Source organism: Engystomops pustulosus, chromosome 3, assembly GCF_040894005.1.
Source record: "Engystomops pustulosus chromosome 3, aEngPut4.maternal, whole genome shotgun sequence".
NCBI lineage: Eukaryota > Metazoa > Chordata > Amphibia > Anura > Leptodactylidae > Engystomops > Engystomops pustulosus.
The window spans coordinates 186085824-186107968 of record NC_092413.1 but is presented as its reverse complement, the minus strand read 5'-3'; the positions used below and the strand labels follow the sequence as shown (position 1 = coordinate 186107968).

Genomic DNA, 22145 nt, shown 5'->3' with positions numbered 1-22145 from the left:
AGACTTGTCTCCGCTATGTATGAGTCTATGCGGGCGGCCTGGGAGGACAATAATGCAGACCCCTCCTTACCCCTAATATCATACAACGAAGTATAAAAGGATGCGAAACTGTCACAGATCTCATCCGGGAGGAAAACCTCTGTTCCCCTGGACCCTTTGATCTTAGGGATGTAAGAGGCCTGAGAGCGGGGGTGTAGTAGTCGGGAAAGTGGTCTACCGCATTTGTCAGCATGATCATATAAGTAGCTCTGAAACCTAGCCCGATGTTGCAAGTGCTTTTGGTCTAATAGAGACCTTAAGGACTCCCTGGCTCCCATCAGCTCCGCCAGATCGGAAGCGGTCAAGGAGGACTTGTGGCGCAACTCCAGCGTCTGAATCTGGGCGGTAAGGGCCACGATCCGTGCATTGTTATCCGATTTGAGGCGGGCCCCATTACGAACAAAGATATCCTGCAAGTCCCCCTTTAGCCGCTCCCACCGCTGTGGAGGGTGCGTTGGTTCATTCCACTCCGGGTCGTTTACAACTGATGCTAAATGCCCTCTAATCTCCTCTGCACACACGGGGTCCCTGAGGAGGTTGTCATTCAATCTCCACCTCCATGGACTGCGATTATGTCTCTGTAAGGACAGCGTCAAAAAAATGGGGGCATGGTCAGAAAAGAGAATGTTCCCAATTGAAGCCGTGGGATCCCATTTAAGTGCATCGTGACTCAAGAGAAAAAAGTCAATTCTGCTGTATGAGCTATGCGCCGGGGAAAAGTAGGAATAGTCCCTATCCCGGGGATGTAGAACCCGCCAGATGTCGACCAGCTGCAAGGCGTGTATGTCTCTCCGTAGGCCGCGGAGGTGACTAAGCGGGACAGACCCCCGCCCCCTTGATGTGTCAACTGAAGGGTCCATAGGAAAGTTAAAGTCGCCCCCCACTATTAGGTGTCCTTCCGCAAAGTCCGACAATGTACTCAGCATTGTCCTACAAGCGGGAACAGGGCCTGTTTTGGGGAGGTACCAGGTGGCGAGAGTAAGCACCAGCCCGAAGGCTCTTACCTTCGCAAACACGTATCTGCCTTCGTCATCTACCTTTGTTTGCAGGACCTCCACTGGCAGTGATTTGTGGAAGGCTATCGACACTCCTCTCGATCTGGCTTCCGGATTGGCGCTGTGGATCCATTGTGTAAAATAACGATCCCGAATGTCGGGCATACTGGTGGTTCTGAAATGAGTCTCCTGTAAGAAAAGGACATTAACTCTCTGTTTATGCATATCATATAGGACCTGTGTCCTTTTCTGTGGGACATTCAGTCCCCTAACATTAAGGGACGCGATTCGTAGAGTATCCATCACGAGTCTAGGACCCTCCTAACCTCACTGAAGGGATAAAGGACTATGTCAGGCCCTCTGGAGTTATAGCAGGAGGAATGGGGAGGGGGGAAGAAAAGGGAAAGGGAAATAAACTAAAACACAACGTTAAAGGACACTACAAACACAAATTAGACTAACAACTGACAGACACACACAAAACAGTGGGGAGACAACACTTATAATACCGCAGACAGGCCCGCTGACTACGGAATCCCCGGTGGGTAGAGTGCTGACTACGGAAGGCTCCCCCTCCCCCCACCCGACAACCGCACCTTACACATTGAATCTGCAACAAAATATCGAACCAATTCCAGCTTCAAAAGAATAACCTGAACGCAAAGAGAAAACAGCATTTAAGTGGCAACACATCAATGAACATTGAACATTTGAGGGGTAGGGAGGACGACTCCAAAGGCACGGGCCCCCAACGGACCCACTGGGTCTTACTATCAATTTAAGCCTCTGGCTGTAATAATGATCTCTAACCTTAGAAGCCCAGTCGACCATCTATAACCCGTCCAGAGGAGCCGTCCCTCCACCCACTCTCATAACCCTGAGGTAGCAAGAATATCTTAAGGCAAACAGTTGAGCTTAATGATACTTAGTCATTCTGGGGGCAGCTGCCCCGGATCATGGCCCATCTGTGCTCCTCCTCTACCCCGACCCCGCTGGGCCCGGTGTCTAGGGGGTCTTCCTGGCGGGGGAGCAGCCCCATGCAAAGGAGGTAATGGCAGACCCGGCCACTCCAGTAAATCAGGAGCTGGAATATGTAACGCCGCTGCTACGGCGGGTACCTCCCCCAGGTGCCGGATAACAAATCTACGCTCCGCCTGTCGAATCTGGAGGCGAAACGGGAAGCCCCATGTGTAGGGTATGTTTCGTTGTCTCAATTCCTCCAGAAAGGGCTTCAGCGCTCTACGCTTTAGTAGTGTCAGCTTTGATAGATCCGGTAATAGCTGTATATGGGACCTTTGGAAAATAATGTCTCCCGATGCTCTTGCCTTGGACATAATTGCCTCTTTTAGCTGATACCGGTGAACCCGGCAGATAACATCTCAAGTGCGCAGTTCAAGCGCAGCTGGTTTGGGTTGTAACGCTCGATGTGCCCTGTCCAGTTCCACTGGTGTATCTCCTGGCACCTCCAAAATGGAATTAAATAGCTGGCGTAGGGTATCCTGGAGACCAGAGTTCTCCACTGTCTCGGGTAAGCCACGAACTCTGATATTGTTGCGCCTTCCCCTGTTCTCTGCATCATCCATTTGATCAGCCAAGAATTGAAGTTGAAAGGAGTGAGAGGCGATAGTAGCAGCTTGTGACTCCAGGCGGGCACTGAGATCATTCTGATTAACCTCCGTAGATGTTACGCGGTTCTCCAGCTGTTGTACTTCCTCTCTCACTGTGTGAAGTTCAGCGGTATAAGATTGCTCTAGCTTAGCCACATAGCTTTCCATATCATCCCTGGTGGGTATGGTGCGAAGGTGGGAGCTTAGAGCACGTAATTCTGCCAATGCGCCAAATTCTTGTGACAACAGGACACTCTGAGACTCAAAGACTCCCTCCTGGGAAAGCTCCGCATTAGATGCAATATGGCCAGATAGGACAGTGGCCTGGTGAGGCCTAACTTGTGGCGACTGAGACATAGTCCACATTGGTGAGGGGCATGGAGTATGGGTCGCGGGAGTGGTTGGCCATTCTTCTCCTGACTCCGGCCACAGGACCGGAGAGTGGGGCGCAGATGGAATTGCCTTCCCTTCTCTCCCTCCCATCCCCTCTCTCACTTGTTGCAGGTCCACCTGCTCAGCCCAGGAAGGCTTGTCTCCGCGGGCGGGGGTCAGTGTATCTATCCTGGGCCTCCCAACAGGACGGGGGGTCTCCAGTAGGGCGTTTTCCTTCCCCTTAGCAAGTGATATGGAGGCCATGCTTGGGAGCTCACAGAGCCTGGGTGACTGAGGTTGGGGCAGCCCCATCGCCCCCCTCCCAGGTGGGCTTTGTGGGGCCTCGTGTACCTGAGCTACCACCTGGATGGACCTGGATAACTCGCCCCCCGCTCTGGGCCCGACAGTACCTGGTTCGGCCGCCATCTTGACCGCATGGGGTTGCAGGGACATGTTCGTGCCGTTCCCCTGCATGTGGCCCTCTAACCTTCCGTCTGGTTGGCGTCCGGAGGTGACTGGTCCGAGGATGGCCCCCTGTACCTGCTCTCCTTCTGCGGCTGGTGGCCGGATGCTGTCCTGGGCTGCGGCGCTCACCTCTGTGTCGTCCACCGCCATCTTGGCCACGTGCCGCTGAGGGAGCGCAGCCTTCCCGGAGACCTCAGGCTCTGCCGCCTCGTCGTGGATCAGCGGCTGAGAATTCGCGGCAGGTAGGGAGACCGCCGATTCTTCTGCCTCCGGAGCTTCCCGCTGTTCCGGTCCCGGAGCTGCTGGGATGGTTGCCGCAGCTGCGGGCTGTGAGGCGGTCGCCGCCGCCATAAGGAACCGGCCGATTCCGCGGGCCGTGGACCGACTCAGGGGTGCTGCTGGGGTCCGGGTACCCCCTCTCCTCTTTGCTCCCATTTACTGGTGGCTTGGATGCTGGAATTGGGGCTGTTTTGCGGTGTCACAGTAGGGTTCGGGCAGGAGAGGTTCTAGTGTGCGACCATCTCCGTCCGCAGTCAGGCCACGCCCCCCTTGAATCTTTTAATAGTAGCATAAGGGGTCGGACCAAAAAAAGATTTTATCCGATGGATAAAATCCAAAGGCACACTAGTGTGACATTTTGAGAACTTACTTTACGGGCCACTAAGGGGTCTAGATTTGTCTCTAAACACTTAATGTATGCCCCTGTTTTGTCATCAATATAATATTCGGCATGGGGTGGGGAGGTCCAACACCTCTTACCATTTAGCTGATATCTATTGCTAAAGTTTCTTCACATTGTTTAGGGCTGGGAGCAGATAGCTAAGTACAGTGTGGGGTAATGCTGTAGGGCAGCGATGGCTAACCTATGGCACTGGTGCCAGAGGTGGCAGTCAGAGCCCTTTCTGTGGGCACCTAGGCTATCACCAGAGATGACTCCAGGTAACTTCCTGCAGTCCCAGACAGCCCAGGACTTGCTGTGCACACAGGTATTTTAAAGTGACAGTGCTACCTGGGACTATTTTCTGCTTTATTGGTGTCCTCAGGTGCCGGTATCAATGAAAACTGTGACAGAGCAGGGAGTATAAATCACAAATTAAATTTTTGTGCTGGCACTTTGCAATAAATAAGCGGGTCTTTGTTGTAGTTTGGGCACTCGGTTTCTAAAAGGTTTGCCATCACTGCTGTAGGGCATGTGGATATCTGTGTTGTTAATTTTCATCCGTAAAATTTTGTAGTCCTTGTATATAACTCAAGCAGATCTTATTATGTCATGTCTTATAGATGTGGATCCGCAACTATTTGAAGAAGTTGTTCCCCTAACCTCCATGCAGTCTGGTAAGTCACTTCTGTCAAATATCTGCTGGATGTGTAATTTATGTGAAAGACAGGAATAACATTTCAGGTTTTATTTGTGGTTGACACAATAAGAGGGATAAAACGATGTGGAGAGACCACAGTGGAAAAGTCTTGGATTCCAACAAAGCCAATTTTATGTGCATTTGTGAATATACTTGTTAATGGCTAAACTATAAGTTTAGGAGTAATGTACTTATGTATACTTATGTGATTTTGTATTATGGGATAATTGAGGTCTATGCAGTAAGTTTACCTGCAGTTCCATGTGGAAACAACACTTAGATTGGAGTGTGCACTGCAGAGAATTTCCACTAGATGGCAGGAGACCTCAATATTTTCTAATATATCATTAAGTTTTGGATGTTTGAGTAGAGTTAATGTAACTTTCTTTGCAGTTTTTTCTCATATATTCTATAAAATTACATGTTACTATGCAACAACAGCAATAATCTATAGGTGCTGCACGATTTTACTTTGTATTGTACATTCTGAAATATTTCAGAATATCACAGACTATGCTTTTTAAAGGAGCTATGTTATCAAACATGGGTGACATGTACCATGTGCAGCCTTTTAACCTAGACAATGGCCCTAACAGTGGATTGGCCGCAGGATATTTTCATACAAGCGACCTCCTGCGCACATTCTGGACCTGCATGGATGTTCTTATTACATCACATTCTCATAATGTAAATACTGTAAGTCCAAGACTTGATCTATTGAATGCTAAATTAAAATAACTCTGTAATCGGACCTAATATAATTACCTAATATAATTACTGAATATATGAGGAAGACAAATAGTAACAGACAGCACCCTACTAGTAGCAATGCCAACCACTGCAGCCCAATCCAAGGTAATAGAAATTTTTAGTTAATGAAAGGAAGTTGCAGTATTCCACCAAATGTGAGTGAAAGAAAAATGTTTTGGTACATATTAATGTACTGATGCACCATGATGGAACTGAAGAATTGTGCTGATATGAGCTGGAGTATTACTTCTTGTACATAAAATGGTACCATTTGTTTTGCTCCTGGTACCCCTTGGGTTCATTTGGCTCCCCTGTTACCCGTAAGTAACAAATCCCCTCCACTGTCCTAGTCCAGAAGTGGGGGATGGGGTGGATAAAGAGGTAAAAAGAGTTACTTACATTAAAGGGTTTTCCAACAAAACAAGTTCAGAGGATAGGGCCTAACTTGCTTATCGGTTGGGGTCTCAGTGATGAATGTACCCCCATCAAACCCCTTGTCGCTCCCCGACATAAGTGGAGCAGCTGGTTGAGGGATTCAACAAGGAGACCTCTGTTCTAGTGGTCTGTGAAGGTCTCATCACTGAGACCCCCCACCGATCAGCAAGTTAGACCCTATGCTATAGGGTCTAAATTATTTTGTGGCAAAACCCCTCAAAGCTCAAAGCTCTGCCGTCCGCATAAGGCCTAACAAATAAATTTGATAGCACAAATGGAAAAATATATATTCTATAACAAATCATTTTATAAAACCTTGGAAGCTAATGTATAGCAATTGCAAATAAAGAAAGATAAGCGGATCTGTAAAAATATGATTTGGTGGGGTTTTCCTAACGGCAAATTTTCTATAAACAAGCTGTATTTTCTCCTTCTATGGAGGCTGACATATAAATCCGCTAAGCATTTCTGTTTCCTTTGTTTTCATTGTCTTGCAAAAATAACTGTTTATAATGCAGTTCTCAGAAACGTTGCAAATTCAGTGGAATTAATGTTCAAATGGATTTAATTTACCCAATGGGGCAGATTTATCAAGCAATCTGAAAGTCAGAATATTTCCAATTGCCCATGGCAACCAATCACAGCTGCCCTTTAAAATATTCATGAGCACTGGTGAAATGAAAGCTGAGCTGTGATTGGTTGCCATGGGCAACTGGAAATATTCTGACTTTCAGATTGCTTGATAAATCTGCCCCAATGTGTCTGGAGAGTTGTGTGGCTTTGGACCTCTTATAATGGGCCTCCCTGGTTTTCACTCTTAAACCTCTCTATAGGTTTCTGGACATCTTCAGGGAGACCTCCAGGTCCAATAGTTCTTGAAGTGGTCCTGGTGTAGGTTACAGCTATTCTGGGGCTGATAGACACTTATGTGAGGCACTATGGGGCAGCAAGACAGTCTTCAGGCACAGGCTGAGGTCAAGGTTGGCATAGTACATGCGGTCCCCTACTTAAGAACACCCGACTTACAGACGACCCCTAGTTACAAACGGACCTCTGGATGTTGGTAATTTACTGTACTTTACCCCTGGGCTACAATAAACAGCTGTAACAGTTATCAAAGATGTCCATAATTAAGCTTTATTGTTAATCCTGGTTCTTATGACAATCCAAAAATTTTAAAATCCAATTGTCACAGGGACCAAAAAAGTTTTGGCTCGGGTTATTATTATAAAATAAACAGTTCTGACTTACATACAAATTCAACTTAAGAACAAACCTACAGAACCTATCTTGTATGTAATTTGGGGACTGCCAGTATATGTAGAGTCAGTAAAGAAGCCATAGGTCGGGCAGAGTAAGTTGAAGTCAACAAGCAAGATCAGTCGGACAAGAAACAAACCGAAAGACAAGAAACAGGCTTTAACCAGGTACTGTACATGGAAAAACATGCAGAAATATTGTTTGGGTGCCTTAATGAATTTGGGATTCTCGTAAGGGCTTGGTCTCCCTGGTTTTAAACCCTTTAAAGGACATCTATCATCAAGATGAAGCATTGTGCACCATGTACATCAAGCACACTGACATGCTGGTGTGTGTCCCATCTGCCAGGATCCTCGTTTTCACTTCTTATTCCCTGTTTTTTAAGGCTTTTAAAATTATGCAAATGAGCCTGAGGGGTTCCGGGCTCCATAGATGTTATTGGAACCACTCAGGCACTGGTGCATCATTTTAAAAGCCTTTTTTATCCTAAAAACAAGGACATAGGAAGCTCAAAGAAGCAGGGATGCGAGGGGACACACACCAGTATGTCAGTGTGCTTGGTTTATAATCCTTCATCCTGGTGGTAGATGTCGTTTTATATGTGAATTCAACTGTATTTGTATTTCTGAAATGTAAACTCAAGCAAAGGCTGTGGCATTAAGGTGTTTATTAGTTACATTTTACACAAATTAAGTGTATTATATGTAACAGTACGGTATTTTGCCCTTATTTACTTAATCTTTTTAACATTATGTCTATGAGAGGAGAGATCTGCAAGCTATCTGCCCTTGCTGCAGATATTACAATTCACTCTGAGCACAAATTTGTGCAGAAAATCAACTGCCATCACACAAATATGTAGCAGCCTGTAGACTCTAAGAAACCAGCAGAAGGCATTTGTACTTTGCACTACCTGTGATATCTGACACTAGACTTCCCCACCAATAGCGGTTTCTAACACCCTCTGGGTTCCGGAATTATATAGTAGGTGGAGCTGGAAGCAGCACATCTGATTGGTGGTCGTCATTCCATGCTATGATCCACTTGTGTCCATGTAACATAAATTAGATTGGCTGATACAAAGGTTTTAAGACTTTTGATCTTGTTTCCTATATTACTTAATATTAGTGGATATTACCATTTTTTTGGACTACGAGATACAGATTAATATAAGACGCACCCAAAAGGGGAAAAAAAGGGAAAAGATATTTGACACCAAATAAAAATTCCCTGGTGAACACACACAAGCACAGGTCTGTTACATACATTTACTCACACACAGCTCTGCTACATTCACTTACACAGATATCTCTTTCTACATTTACTCACTCAGTTGTGTTACTTTCATTCATCTGCACGCAGCTCTGCTACATCCATTTGCACACACTGGTCTAGCTACATTCTCACACTCTACACTGTGACATCCATTCACACAGAGCTTGGCTACATCCATTCATTTAGACATGCACAGCTCTTCACACACAACCTGCTTGGCAACGTCCATGCACTCACACACACAGCTCTACTACATCCATTTACTCACGTACACAGCACTCCTACATAGCTAGTCCCAACAGTATGAAGAAAATTTCTTTCCTCATTCATTGGCTTTTTCCTGACCTGGTAAGAACAGAATGTAAAGGTTTAAGGACCTTACAGTGATGCAAGATGCATTACAGTCACATACTTCTTGCACTAATCTAAGGTCCTCAAGTTCCTTGAAGGTCTTTGTCAGTGTTTCACCCAATCTCCAGGAAAGCAGTCAGGAGGGTCTGGCAGTGCTGGATCTTTGCTAAACTGTGTGTTTTATAGCCTGCAAATTAGGTAGATATTTATTTATTTCTTGGGTTTTTCACCTTGAAAACCTTCAAAGACTCGAAACTTACATAAACATATTGAAGCCCGTTCATGCTGCTTTACATTGAAGTTATCGTTCATCGTCTATTTCTTATCTTTCCAGGAAAATCCCATTTCCAGCCATGTTTCTAATTATCAGAGTACATTACTGCATAGGTAAAGAGATCAGAATCAAATATCTTTGTTGGGTTTGACATCCGCCTGTGGAGTAGATCAGAATAAAATAAAAGGACAGGCTTGAAATGTGTCAGCCTATGACAATAATGACCTGACTCTTAGTTGTGCCTGATAGATGAATATGCTATCTAGAAATAATTTGCTGTGACCTATTTTCTGTCTTCCGACAAAAAGCTGTGAAAATGACTGTGACACCAGGGACTGAACAAGGAGTGCCCCTTGTATGAAGATCCATTCGATGGCCTTTGATTAAGTATCACGTGATCTTGGGACATCATTTTGGTTAGGGATTAGCTGAATCCTACAGTCAGTGGATGCCTTATTAAGAGGAACGTACACATTAATACACATACCCCACCTGGTACTCAGATCTGGGGGTTATTTCCCAAAGCATTTCTCAGTTTAGCAATTTTATGAAAATGCAATTTGCATACCCTTGCTTCATGTATAGGTTTGCCTATGCGTCGTAACTTATTCCCATGGCAAGAGTCTAATGTATATAAACCACAGTGAAATTCTTTAACGGAATAAAATTAATTGAATAAATTCACTATAATTGAATTAACTGAAACACTTAATTAAAATTCTTTAATTGAATAGTTTCTTTGATTAAATGATGAATTGATATTGTTAAATTATTAAATTTTTTAATAACCTGCCACAAACCGACTCAAGAGTCCTTATGCAAAATCCCCACATACTACTATACTGTAGTATGGCAGTACATGGTAAGATCGATCAGACAAACTTGGATTTAAAGTACCCTAGCGCGGGGGCTTTAACCCGCTCCCCTGGGCCTGTACTTACCTCTCTGGGTTCCAGGCTGTGGTCTTCGGCCAGGCCGCACACCTGTCTCCTCTGGGCTGCACGCACCCTGTGGCGTTCCTGTGGTTTTACTCTGTCCCTGTGGTGTTCATGTGGCGGTACTGTGTTCCTGCGGCAGTCCTGTACTCCTGTGGCGGTCCTGTACTCCTGTGGCGGTCCTGTACTCCTGTGGTGGTTCTGTATCCCGGTGGCCGTCCTGCGGTCCTGCCTACCTGAGGTCCTGCCTACTCGAGGTCCTCCCTTCCCTGTGTTCCCTGGCTGCCACCGTGGGCCTAGTCGCACACGTGGAGCGACCTGGTGGCTCAGCCGCCGCAGCAAGACCATCCCGCTTTCCGTCGGGCTCTGGCGAAGACAGGGTCACCCCAGCCTCCGCAGCTTCCCAGTGCTGCTCCAGTGGCTTCAAGACTTGCCCCAGCCTGCCGTTTCCCAAGAGACGCTCCAGCCTGCGGTGTCCCAAGGGCCATTCCAGCCTCTGGCCAAAAGATGTTCTAGGCGTCCTGAAGATGTCCTCGGCTTGTTCCATGCACCACATGGTTAGTCCTTTCTTCACTGTTCCTGCTCTCCTCCTCAGTTGTCTCATCACCAAAAGAATTGGAGGAAGCAGAGGAAGAAGAGGAAGCTGAAGAAAAAGAGAAGAGGGGTCCTAAAGGGGGGTGTACTGTCACAGTAACACCCGCGATCCTTGGTACGGATCGCGGGTGCACCTGTGCCTGCTGCCCCTGTCCCCGCTCCCTCGGGCCTGTACTTACCTCTCCGGATTCCAGGCTGTGGTCTTTGGCCAGGCCGCCCGCCTGTCTTGTCCGCCCGCTCCCGCTGTTAGGGTGCGCACGCGACGACTCTTCTGAATTTAAAGGCCCAGTGTCCTCCTAATTGGCGCTGGCATTCCCGGCTCTGCTCCATAATCCAGCGGCTGCCAGAATCCCCTGCCAGATCTTCAAGTAATTCTACTGAAGTGAAAGCCTCCTGAGCGTTTGCAGAAGCCTCCATTTTTCCCGTGGTCCTGTGCTCCTGTGGCATTCCTGTGGCGTTCCTGTGTTTCTGTAGCTTTCCTGTGTCTCTGTAGCTTTCCTGTGTTCCTGTGGTAGTCCTGTACTCCTGTGGCAGTCCTGTACTCCTGCCTGCCCGAGGTCCTGCCTACCCGTTGTCCTGCCTTCCCTGTGTGCCACTGCGGGCCGAGTCGCACACGTGGAGAGACCTGGTGGCTACCTTCCGCAGCAAGACCATCCCGCTTTCCGTCGGGCTCTCGCTCCTGGGCTGTGGCCAGTACCATCATTCCCCATGGTGGTCCAGGGAGTCCACTGACTTCAGCCTCAAGAGACTCTCCCTCACCTCCATGTGTGACAGAAAGTAAAAAAAACAAAGTTCAAATTACCCCTCTTGCAGTAGGGATTGACAACTGCAGCTACTGCATGTCTGTACAGGTACTGGGATTATCAGATCTGGTGAACTAAATTTTTTGACACAAAATCAGTGATCCTAAACCATGGGCGGTTTAGTGCCCCAAATGCTACTAAAAGAATCCTTTTTATAATTTCTCATTAAAAAGATCCTAACAGAATTTAGATAATATATAATCTACCTTTTGTACACCCTAAAACAAACTGTGAAAATATTCTATTAAACTGTAAGTTCTCTGCGCTCTGCAGAAAGGCTCCAGTATCATGGTTTGTGCCTGTATTGATCATTCTGCTTTTTAAAGGAAAAAAGGCGGATTTCTTCTGGCAATACATGTCACATCACAGTGTACTGTTTATTTGTTCTTCCCTGTTTAAAGTTTGCAATGCTGACTTCATCAAATCATATTCAGAACGCGGCATATTGGCTTAAATAGTCTAAATAGACATCAAAGGGCGAAGACTGTCTCTGTACTGATGTTTCTTCTTTACTTGATGTTATACAGAGCCGAAATAAATTAGTTCTGTGAATATCTCTATTTATCATCTCTCTGTGCACTTGGAATCTGCATATCAGCAGCAGCACATAGAGGACTAAACAGTCATAAAAAAGCTGCGTCTCGTGCTGACCTATTGATATCTACAGATATAATGGAACCGGTCCCTCATATCTATGGAGTTGTCAGCAGAGCGAATGTCATTAAAATGTGTACTGCTGTTTTGTCAAAGGTCAAAGCTGGAAGTTCCATCAATCATAAAGGTCCCATTATCTTATCTCTACAGCTAGGTTCTAAGGGGGTCAACCCACTTAACACCCCTAGTGGGGAGAAGCGTGGTCCCTCACAACCTGTTTGAATGTAATAAAGATCAACTAGTATTCTCATGTTTAAAATACATGAAAGGTATGGGTCCCATCCCTATGCTTTCAGGCCTTCACACACCTACGTGTGTAGGTAGGTTCCTAATAACATTCTATGTTCTAAAGTCTTTCCCTAATCCTATAATACTTTCTAACCTTATCTACACTTTACCTAACTGATGTGCTAATTTTCAGCAAAGGCTACTCCATGCCTCAGTAGCCTCTGTTGTCCCTCCTACCTGCATGTCTAGTTACTCCAAGTCCTATGTACGCCACTGACGCTGGAGGGACCGCAGCATTTAAACATGCCTTTACGGGGTCTTTCCCCCACAATCGGCCCCCCTGCATCCTTTTTTGGGGGCGCTGATCGTTACTATGGCACCCCTGGGGTCCGAACAGGACCCCAGGGGTTCCTGAAGGCACTGCCATTGCACTGCTAATACCCTGCAATACGTGAGTATTGCAGAGTATTATCATGAACAAGCAATCAGATGATTGCTTGTTCATGTCCCATGGTGGAAATAGTAAAAAGTTAAAAAAAAATGTTATTCAATAAAAAATAAGTTCAATAAAAATGCCCCTAAGCCCCAAAACATATAAAGAGACATTTAACGCTCAAAAAAGTCTAAATCAAAACACAAACCACACGTTTATAGTATCACCGCGTCTGTAACCATCTGTAGAATGAAATTAAATAATTATTGAACCCATACAATGAACGAAGATTTGAAAATGGGTTGGTCATATATATATATTTTTTTTTTTTTTTGGTAAATAAACGCAAAACCTAAGTACAACATGTGGGGAAAAAACAATCTCAGAATCGCTTTGATAAGTAACAGTGTTCAAAAGTTATAACCATATGAAGAGACGCAGGTCAGAATCCAAAAAATGGGACTGAGCCTTAAGCTACAAAATGGCTGCGTCCTTAAGGGGTTAAGATTAGGTAAATATAGATTAGAGTTTAGCAGCTTACTAGCTACCTACCACCAGATATACATAAGCCTACAAAACTATATTCTATACTCAATCTTTAAAGGAAAATGTTTTCTGCATTATTTGAAACACATCATCCATTCCCCAAGAAGCTTGATTGTAACACTATGGGGCAGATTTACTTACCCGGTCCATTCGCGATCCAGCGGTGCGCTCTCTGCGCTGGATTCGGGTCCGGCCGGGACTTATTAAGGCAGTTCTTCCGACGTCCACCAGATGACGCTGCTGCGCTGAAGTTCCCTGAAACGCAGTGGAATACACCGAGCCGGGCTGAGTGAAGGTAAGTGCAATTTCCACGACACGGCGGTTTTTCCGAATCCGTTGGGTTTTCGTTCGGCCATGCCCCTGATTTCCGTCGCGTGCATGCCAGTGCCGATGCGCCACAATCCGATCGCGTGCGCCAAAATCACGGGGCAATTCAGGGGAAATCGTCGCAAATTGGAAATATTCTGGTAACACGTCGGGAAAATGTGAATCGGGCCCTTAGTAAATGACCCCCTATATGTAGGTAGTGAATTTCAGACTTGTGGGGGCTATAATATTCTGTTGGTTTGACAGAAGAGACCCAACCCATCATTCCACTTATGCCAAGCACCGTCGCTTAAGCTTCCCCACAGGAGATCAACAAAGTTATAATGTATCTTAATAGGTAGATTTCTGATGGTAGGTTTCCCTCAAGGGTTAGAACATGAGCTACAAAAGTACTTTTTCTTGCTTAGCAAACTTTCAAGTAAAGCAGAAAACTTTTTCCTTTAAAGATTGAGTATAGAATATAGTTTTGTAGGCTTGTATTCTTTATGTTTTTTTTTAACAAGCCGTAAACTATCAGCAGACTTTTATCTCTGTCTCTTGGGGCACTTTTGTATGTTATCTTGCAGCTTGCGGTGACAACATCATAAGTTTTCTTTAAATCTCTCTGTGTGTTGGAAATTAATAAGCAAAAGTAGAGAAGGAAACAAGTAGAGGTTTAAGTGTGAAGTGAGTACATGATATTGAAAGTGATCCATGTTGAGACAGCTTCATTATACGAACATCACATAGGAAGAAGATAATTTGATGTCTCCACTAGAGTCATCTACAAGAACTTTCTCTTCTATACACTACATCAATCGCATAGAATTTATGACATGAAGTAAAATTAGTACATGCTAAAAAAAATGTTACTTAGGAATTTAGTGAATTTCTGCAGGCAATAAAATTTGGATCTAAAGAGACCTCTACAACTTAAAGGGAACCTGTCATGAGAAATTGGCCTAATAAACCACTACCAGTATGTTGTCAAGCAGCTGAGCAGCTTCTAGATGATGTTTCTTTCATGGTCTAGTGTGGTGGCATCAAACTGAAAATCAGCTTAGATGTGAGATGTAAATTGACTTTATGAAGTCAAGGAGGCGGAGAGTTTAACACTGATGTCACACTTTCGCTACCAAAGAATGCCCCATTCACTGTAATTGACAGTCCTGCATCCAGGGATATCATTGATCAGATAGTCTGAAGTCGGATGCATGATAACAATTATACAGGAGGAAGTGTTCAGAGGCAGGGAGAGCTTGACCTCCGTGTTAAATGCTCCACCTCCCTGAGTTTATACATTCAACTTAAATCTAAGTTCAAAGTTGATTTTCTGGATGATGCCACCGACCTGGGCCATGAAAAAAACATGATCTAGAATGTATGTCAGCTGCTTGAAAGCATACTGGTAGTGGTTTATTAGGACAATTTCTGATGACAGGTTCCCTTTAAGTCTCATGTAAAATCTAAACCTGACTTGATTTTCCCCAAATGCAAATTGGTGTGTAGAACTCAATACTTTTCTTCTCATTCACAGTGCCTTAGCAGAATCATTGTGATGACCCATAAAAGCTCAAAGTTGGTTTATGATATAAGCCAAACCTGGTGATGTCCAAGGAATAAGTCTACAGAAAAACAGTAAAAATACATACTGGGAACTGATAAAAATAAATAAAAGAAAGTTTAAAGTATATACTCATATATACGTCATACATTATTGAAACGACACAGATTCAACCTGGTCCACAGGTGAACATGAGAATCCCTGGGTGGACCCCTGAACAAGTTCGGTCACAATCCACTATATTAGTGGCGCAAGGCACAGGACACTCACTGTGCTTTATGCAGATATTCAGTGTACGGCATCTCAACCTTCCTATGACTTTGTACAATATTATTGTTATAAATTGTAGATGCATTGAGCGAAGACATTTGTATTGGCTATGTTTAAGGAATTTATGTTTGGAATCAATAGTTACAATTACTCACATAAGCCTCAGGAAGGCCTACTGGTGGTCCAGCATGGACATTACATATAATATGGAGTGATACAGTAGAATATTCATATGTGGTAAAGCTTGGTGTCTGCCATATTCCAACTACATGGATGTACAATATAGCCAAGGACAGTAGCATAGATTGTGGTTATGACCCAAAGGGCCACTAGAAAGGATCTCAAGGAGTTCTATGTAGCTACAGGAGACCAAGACTCATTGCCTTCCATCCCGCCTCATTTTTGTGGGAACATGGCTGGTTCCAAGAGCCACCAGAAAGTCACAGAAATAACAAGAAATCCTTAAAGGGGTTTTCCCACGAACAAAAGTTAGGCCCTATCCATGGGATAGGGCCTAACTTGCTGATCAGTGGGGGTCACAATGATGAGGCCCACACTGATCACGAAAATGAGGGGTCCTCTTCGCTCCTTCAGACTAGTGGAGTAGATGGCTGCTCTGCAATTTCCGTCAGTTCCATAGAAATTAATGGAGCAGAACGGTCATGAGCAGCCATCTGCTCCACTAGTCTGACATAGCGACAAGGGGTCCGATGGAGGTACATGGGATCCCATCGGACCCCTCGTTTTTTGTGATTTGTGGATAGGGCCTAACTTTTATTTGTAAGTCCAAACTGAGTTTGCGTGGCTGTATGTGGCTAAAATTTGCATGTTGCATTCTGCTATGATATTCATGTTTGCATGAGTGCCCTGAGTCTTTCAGGTAAAGCAGAGAGTCATCAGCTTACAGACTGACAGTTAACACCACCCCTCCCAGTGCTAAGCCATGAACACTGTGGAAATTCTGCAGCTTCTCTGACAGCAGCTCCATCATTATAGTGTAGATAGAAAATAGGGGAGAGGGGGTATCCCTAGTTTCACATTAGTAGTAATTGTCTGGAGGGAAACCCATTGACTGTGACCAAGATCATGAGGGAGCTATATAGAATGTAATAAATTTCCCAGGGAACATCAATTCTTCAATGTCAACTATAGATAAGTTTGAAAACCACCTACAACCTCACATAATAGTGTACAGCTTGAAGATTCAGAAGAGTCTGCACAGATTGCAGACTGTGGACTTCCCTAGCATGAATCAGTTTTTCCAACAATTGACCATTTAACAGAACTGACCCTGTGAATCAGAACCTTAGTCAGGATCTTAATATCTTCCTTGAGCAGTACTGTCATCATTGGGACCACGGGCGTCTGGAAGTAACAGTCCACCCGATTTGAGACGAGAGGCTTTTTTGCGGACACAGTCCACCTGATTTGAGACGAGAGGCTTTGTTAAGGACACAGGAGGAGCAGGATCCCACAAACTCCTGAACGTCTTTGACCAAGTCTGGCCACCAGTAGTAGCGGGAGATGAGGGTCATGGTGTGTTGCACCCCAGGGTGCTCAGCCACATAAGAAGAATGTTGCCAAGACAGAATCCTCTTCCGGAGAGCAGGTCTAACATATGTCTTGCCAGGAGGTAGCTGCCAAAGATCCACCGGAGCTGCAACAACAAGCTGGTCAGGAGAAATTGTGTGCCGAGGAGCCGGTTCTTCTCCAGCAATATCTGAAGCACGGCACAGGGCATCAGCCTTGACATTCTTGTCAGCTGGACAAAAAAGAATCAGCAGGTTGAAGTGGGAGAAGAGCAATGACCACGGGCCTTGCCTAGGATTAAGGCGCTAGGCTGTCTGGAGGTACAGTAAGTTCTTGTGGTCAGTATACACACTAATGGAGAGCTCCTTCCAGAAGATACCACCATTCTTCCAGAGCAAGTTTGATGGCCAACAGCTCTATGTCTCCAATCGAATAATTTCTCTCAGCTGGAGAAAAGGTCTTGGAAAAGAAGCCACAATGGGAGACACAAGATTGGAGAAATGCGGAATAAACAGTCGGTAATAGTTCGCAAAACCCAGGAACCTCTGTATGGCTCAGAGGCCTTCTGGGTGTGGCCACTGAAGAACTGCAGACAGTTTCGCAGGGTGCATCTGGAGGCCTCTGTCGGAAATTATATAACCGAGGAATGGAAAGCTGTGCTGGTGAAACTGGCATTTTTCCAGCTTGGCATAGAGATGATAGGCACGAAGTCAACAAAGAACTTGACGTACGTGTGTCTGGTGGGATTGAAGGTCCGGAGAGAACACCAAGATGTCATCAAGATGACACACATATAAAGTAGGTCCCAGAAAATATCATTAACAAATTGGTGAAAGATAGTAGGGGCATTACACAGTCCAAAGGGCATTACTAAATATTCAAAATGCCCATCACGGGTATTAAACGCTGTCTTCCACTCGTCACCTTTGCGGATCCAGATGAGATTGTAAGCACCACAGAGATCCAGCTTGGAGAACACCCAGGAACCGCGTAGGTGATCAAAGAGTTCCGTAATCAACGGCAGGGGGTAGCATTTTTTAACTGTGATCTTGTTCAGCCCAAGAGGGATGCAGGTTCTCCTTGATGTATTCGGACATGGCAGCCATCTCAGGAACAGAAAGCGGATAGATACCACCTATGGGAAGAGTGGCACATGGAAGGAGATCCACAGGGCAATCATAGGGATGATGCGGTGGTAAAGTATCTGCTTGTTTCTTAGAGAAAACATCATCAAAGTCCCAGTAACAATCTGGCACACCCTCCAGAGACTTAGAAGACACAGAAGAGGTCAGGACCGGAAGTAGTGCCACCATGCATCGCGAGATTGGCATTCAGGTTCCCAACACAGGATCTTGCTAGTCTTCTATTTGAGGACTGGAGCATGGAGCTAAAGCCAAGGAATACCCGGAAGAAGAGCTGATGTAGAGCGAGGCAGCACATAGAAGACCGTTCTTTCTTGGTGTAGAACTCCAACTTGAAGACAGATAGGTTCCATGTGGTACCGGATCGGATCGAAAAGAAGCTGTCCGCTTACTGATGAAATGATCAGGGTTGACTTGAGGCGAACCACCGGAATGTGATGCCGGAATACCAGAGCGGGAGGGCGGGTACCGACACTGAGGACCAGTGGAACAGTCAGGCATGGAGAAGCTTTATTCACAAGGACGCTTCTCCCAGAAGTCCTCGGTGCTGGCGTTTCCCGGACGTTGGGGACGGACTGGACAAGTCCCTATGAGGTGCTTGGGACTGGCGCAGTACTGCCGCTTTCTTGAAAACGTCTAGAACGTTCCAAAGGGCATGAGTCGGGCTCTGTCGACCTGCAAAGGTTCATCTGGAGGCTGGAGCGGCTTTTGGAAGACCGGAGCCAGCCGAGGCACATGTGGAAGCTGTACTAGAGCTCACTCGTGCCGCAATGCATCTTTAACCTGTGAAGACCGTCCTTATTTAAAGGTTGCAGATAAGGCCGCGTCGTTCCAGGAGAGCTCAGACGCCAAGGTACGGCACTTGACAGCCTATTCACCCACAGATGAGTCTCCTTGGCGTAGGTTTAGTAGTGCTGTTTCTGCTGAGGAGGCTCGTGCGGATTCCTCAAACACGGACCGGAATTCGCAGCCCGCAGGCTGCTTATGCTTAAGGGCTGCAGGACTGGCCGTGTTTTCAAGGCTTGGCCCATCCTGCTCCCCTTATTTTCTCTCCCCCTCGCCCCCCCTCCTCTGTCCCGCTGTCTGGGGTCACGTGGCCAGCAATTTTGCTGGCCACTGAACGGCGCTAACCCAGGGCTATTTAGCCTTGAGCGCGAAGCTAGTCCGGCCTCTTTTGCACTGCTCCACGCTCAAGAGATTAAACCTCAAGAGGAGGTTTAAGTGGCCGCCTTGGATCTCCGGACTGGACTATGTGGAGCTCAAAGACTCTGATGGTGGTGAGAATTGGGCTGCTTGGGGCGCAAAAGAAGGAACATGGCAGAAGATGGATCTGGGGTATCACTTTTAGGGGCTTTTAGCACAGTAGAAGTTGGTGAAAGAGTTCAGAGGAAGTCTACAACTCCTAGCCGTGGAGATGCCTGCCGCCATACTCGAGAGATTACAAAGGTTGTACAGCCTCATATACTTTGGACATTTTGATAAGTGTTTGAGAGGGCACTTACCATAATGGTGCATTCAGCTGTTTGTGTGTGGTCAAAACCGCTGACAAACTCCCTTTAAGCTTTTCACAGGTAAATAGTCAATAAAGAGGATTCACAAGTTTTTGTAGTTCTTTTTCAAAAGTTAATTCATTAGACACGCTTTAGTCACTTCCCATCCCTGGAGTTACATAAGTAGCAGCTGGATAGAATAAATTATACGAGTTTACTTTTTTCTCACTTTCTTAACTTTCTGAATATTGAGTTCTTTGTAGAGGATTTCACACAACAAATTAAGTCTTCCTCGCTTGAGCTGTAGGCTTAGACTTTGGCAGGGAAATGGCAATAATTCCTATCGACTTGATCTGATTTCTTATATGCTTTGTGGTGCTCATTAACACTTAATATAGATAATATTTCACTTTTTCCCTGATTTGTGGTTTTGGAAGACTGAACGGAGTATCACCTCTTGATTGAACTTTATATCAAAGAGTTCACGATAAGGGAGAAACTCTTAGGCTCAGATTACATTTTTCTTTTTGATGAAGTTTATGAATGTTATGCTGACATAAACCACAGTTTAGAAAAATAAGGATCAATAGACAGGGATTTATACAACTCCTTTAACCTCCTATCCGTTTTTTTCAAAGAGTGTCAAGTTTTGTTTAGGCTTATAGGTCATTAGTTACCCTGGCTTATCTTGAATTGAGGTCAAGGCTGGGAACACAGGGTCGTCATTGCTGTGAGCTACTGTACTTGTATTTGTGGATAATGTGATGTCATAAGCCATCAGGCTACATGATTTTGGGTCACAAGTGCTAGAGATGAATGGCAATAGATGACAAGAATGAAAGACTTGGGGACTGAGGGAGGAGAAAAACTTAAGAAAAACAGAGAAACAAATGTAAGACAATTAAATAGTATGGGGACAGAGTTCTTGTAAAAAAAAAAAAAAATTTAAGAGGGCAAGTCAGGTCAATTTGGGACCCTAAACCAACTACCTTATGGACCCAATCAACCTGTTTGACGGCTGTCTGTTAAAGGGAACCTGTTATCAGCAATTGGCCTATTAAACTACTACCAGTATCTGAGGAAGAGAGCTTGACTTCTCACTCAAAGCTGATTGGTGATCTGAATGATGCCCCCACACCAGGCCATGAAAGAAACCTAATCTAGAAGGTATTCAGATGCTTGACAACATACTGGTGGTGGTTTATTAAGTCAATTTCTGCTGACAGGTTCCCTTTAACAAATATAAAAAATTAACTTTTATACTTACCTTGATGTGAGTCCAATGAGTACAGATAATCCTTACATGCTTGAGACACTGATTATTACTTTAAAGTATTCCTTGGTACTACCAAGAAGTACATCAAGATAAAGATCTCTTGAGGGCCGATCACAATCCTCCAGCAACAAGTCCTGCTCCAACCTATCACCGGCCCTTGGTCCAGCACTTTATAGGGATAAAGTAGATTCTTGTCCTCCAGGTCAATGACTCCTGGAAGAAAGGGTCAGGGTAGTCTGGCCTCAAAAGGAAGAGACAGAAAATGAGAATAACTACAGTAAGACATGTAAGTCACACATTTTTGCATTTTAATTACATAAATGGCAACTCTGGGGAACATGATGGTCTAACAATCTCTGCTGTAAATTCTGAATTTTTTTTTGGACTTTTCCATGTTTGATTCCTTTCATTGATTCAGCTACACAGGAGGCCATTCCGCAAGTGTTATCCAACACCAGTAAGCAGCAAAGCAAAAGCTGCGCTACAAAATAGCATTTCATGCTCAGTTGACTGTAAGTACAAATCCACTATAGAACGGCGATATTGCGATCTCTGAGATGGAACAATAGGCAAGGTAAGAGCATATTCAGTGCGGACCACCTCTCAAGAGACATTAGCATTTAGCTCTCGTTCTTACGTTCTCTGCATTGCATTGAATTACGCTCAGCCTCTTTTGGTAATGGACACTCACTCAAGTGCTAAAGAGCTTCTAAAAAATGTAACTCATTAACTTGTAAAATAGAAGGTGATGCACTTCTAATGAATCAATCTGGTCAGGTGGAAGGGGCTGCTCTATACAAACTACTATCCAACAAAAGAGGGCCAATGGTCATTGCAGTAGTACAAGGAGGTAGGTGCTTATGGCACATTTTACTTCATCTCAGTGGGAACTAGAAAGCATATTTTTAATGTTAAGTAGCAAGACCTATATTGCAGATGTTCCTCTTATATGAAGGAAGCCTTGGCCATTCACATAAAAACCATCACAAGTCTTCATTGTAAGTTTTTAATAGCTAGTATAGCTGATGGTTAAAACCTAGTACATATTGATAGCTAATGCGTGTTACTAGGTCGACTGTGGATATAATAAAGTGATGTTGTCATGACATCTATGTTAAAAGGGATTTTTCGGGTTAAAACTATTGAGAGCATATCCAGGTCTCAGTGTACACTGTGTTACTGCACAGTTCTCT

At 44.9% G+C, this 22145-nt stretch overlaps 1 protein-coding gene across 1 annotated transcript in view; it reads right to left on the bottom strand.

Moving 5' to 3' along the window:
• GPR35 (G protein-coupled receptor 35) overlaps positions 1-9320 on the bottom strand; it is a 64769-nt gene extending 55449 nt beyond the window's left edge. Inside the window, exon 1 of the mRNA XM_072143325.1 lies at positions 9168-9320. The gene's annotated coding sequence lies outside the window, so the exon portion shown is untranslated. The remainder of the gene's footprint in view (positions 1-9167) is intronic.
• Between the last annotated feature and the right edge of the window lie 12825 nt (positions 9321-22145).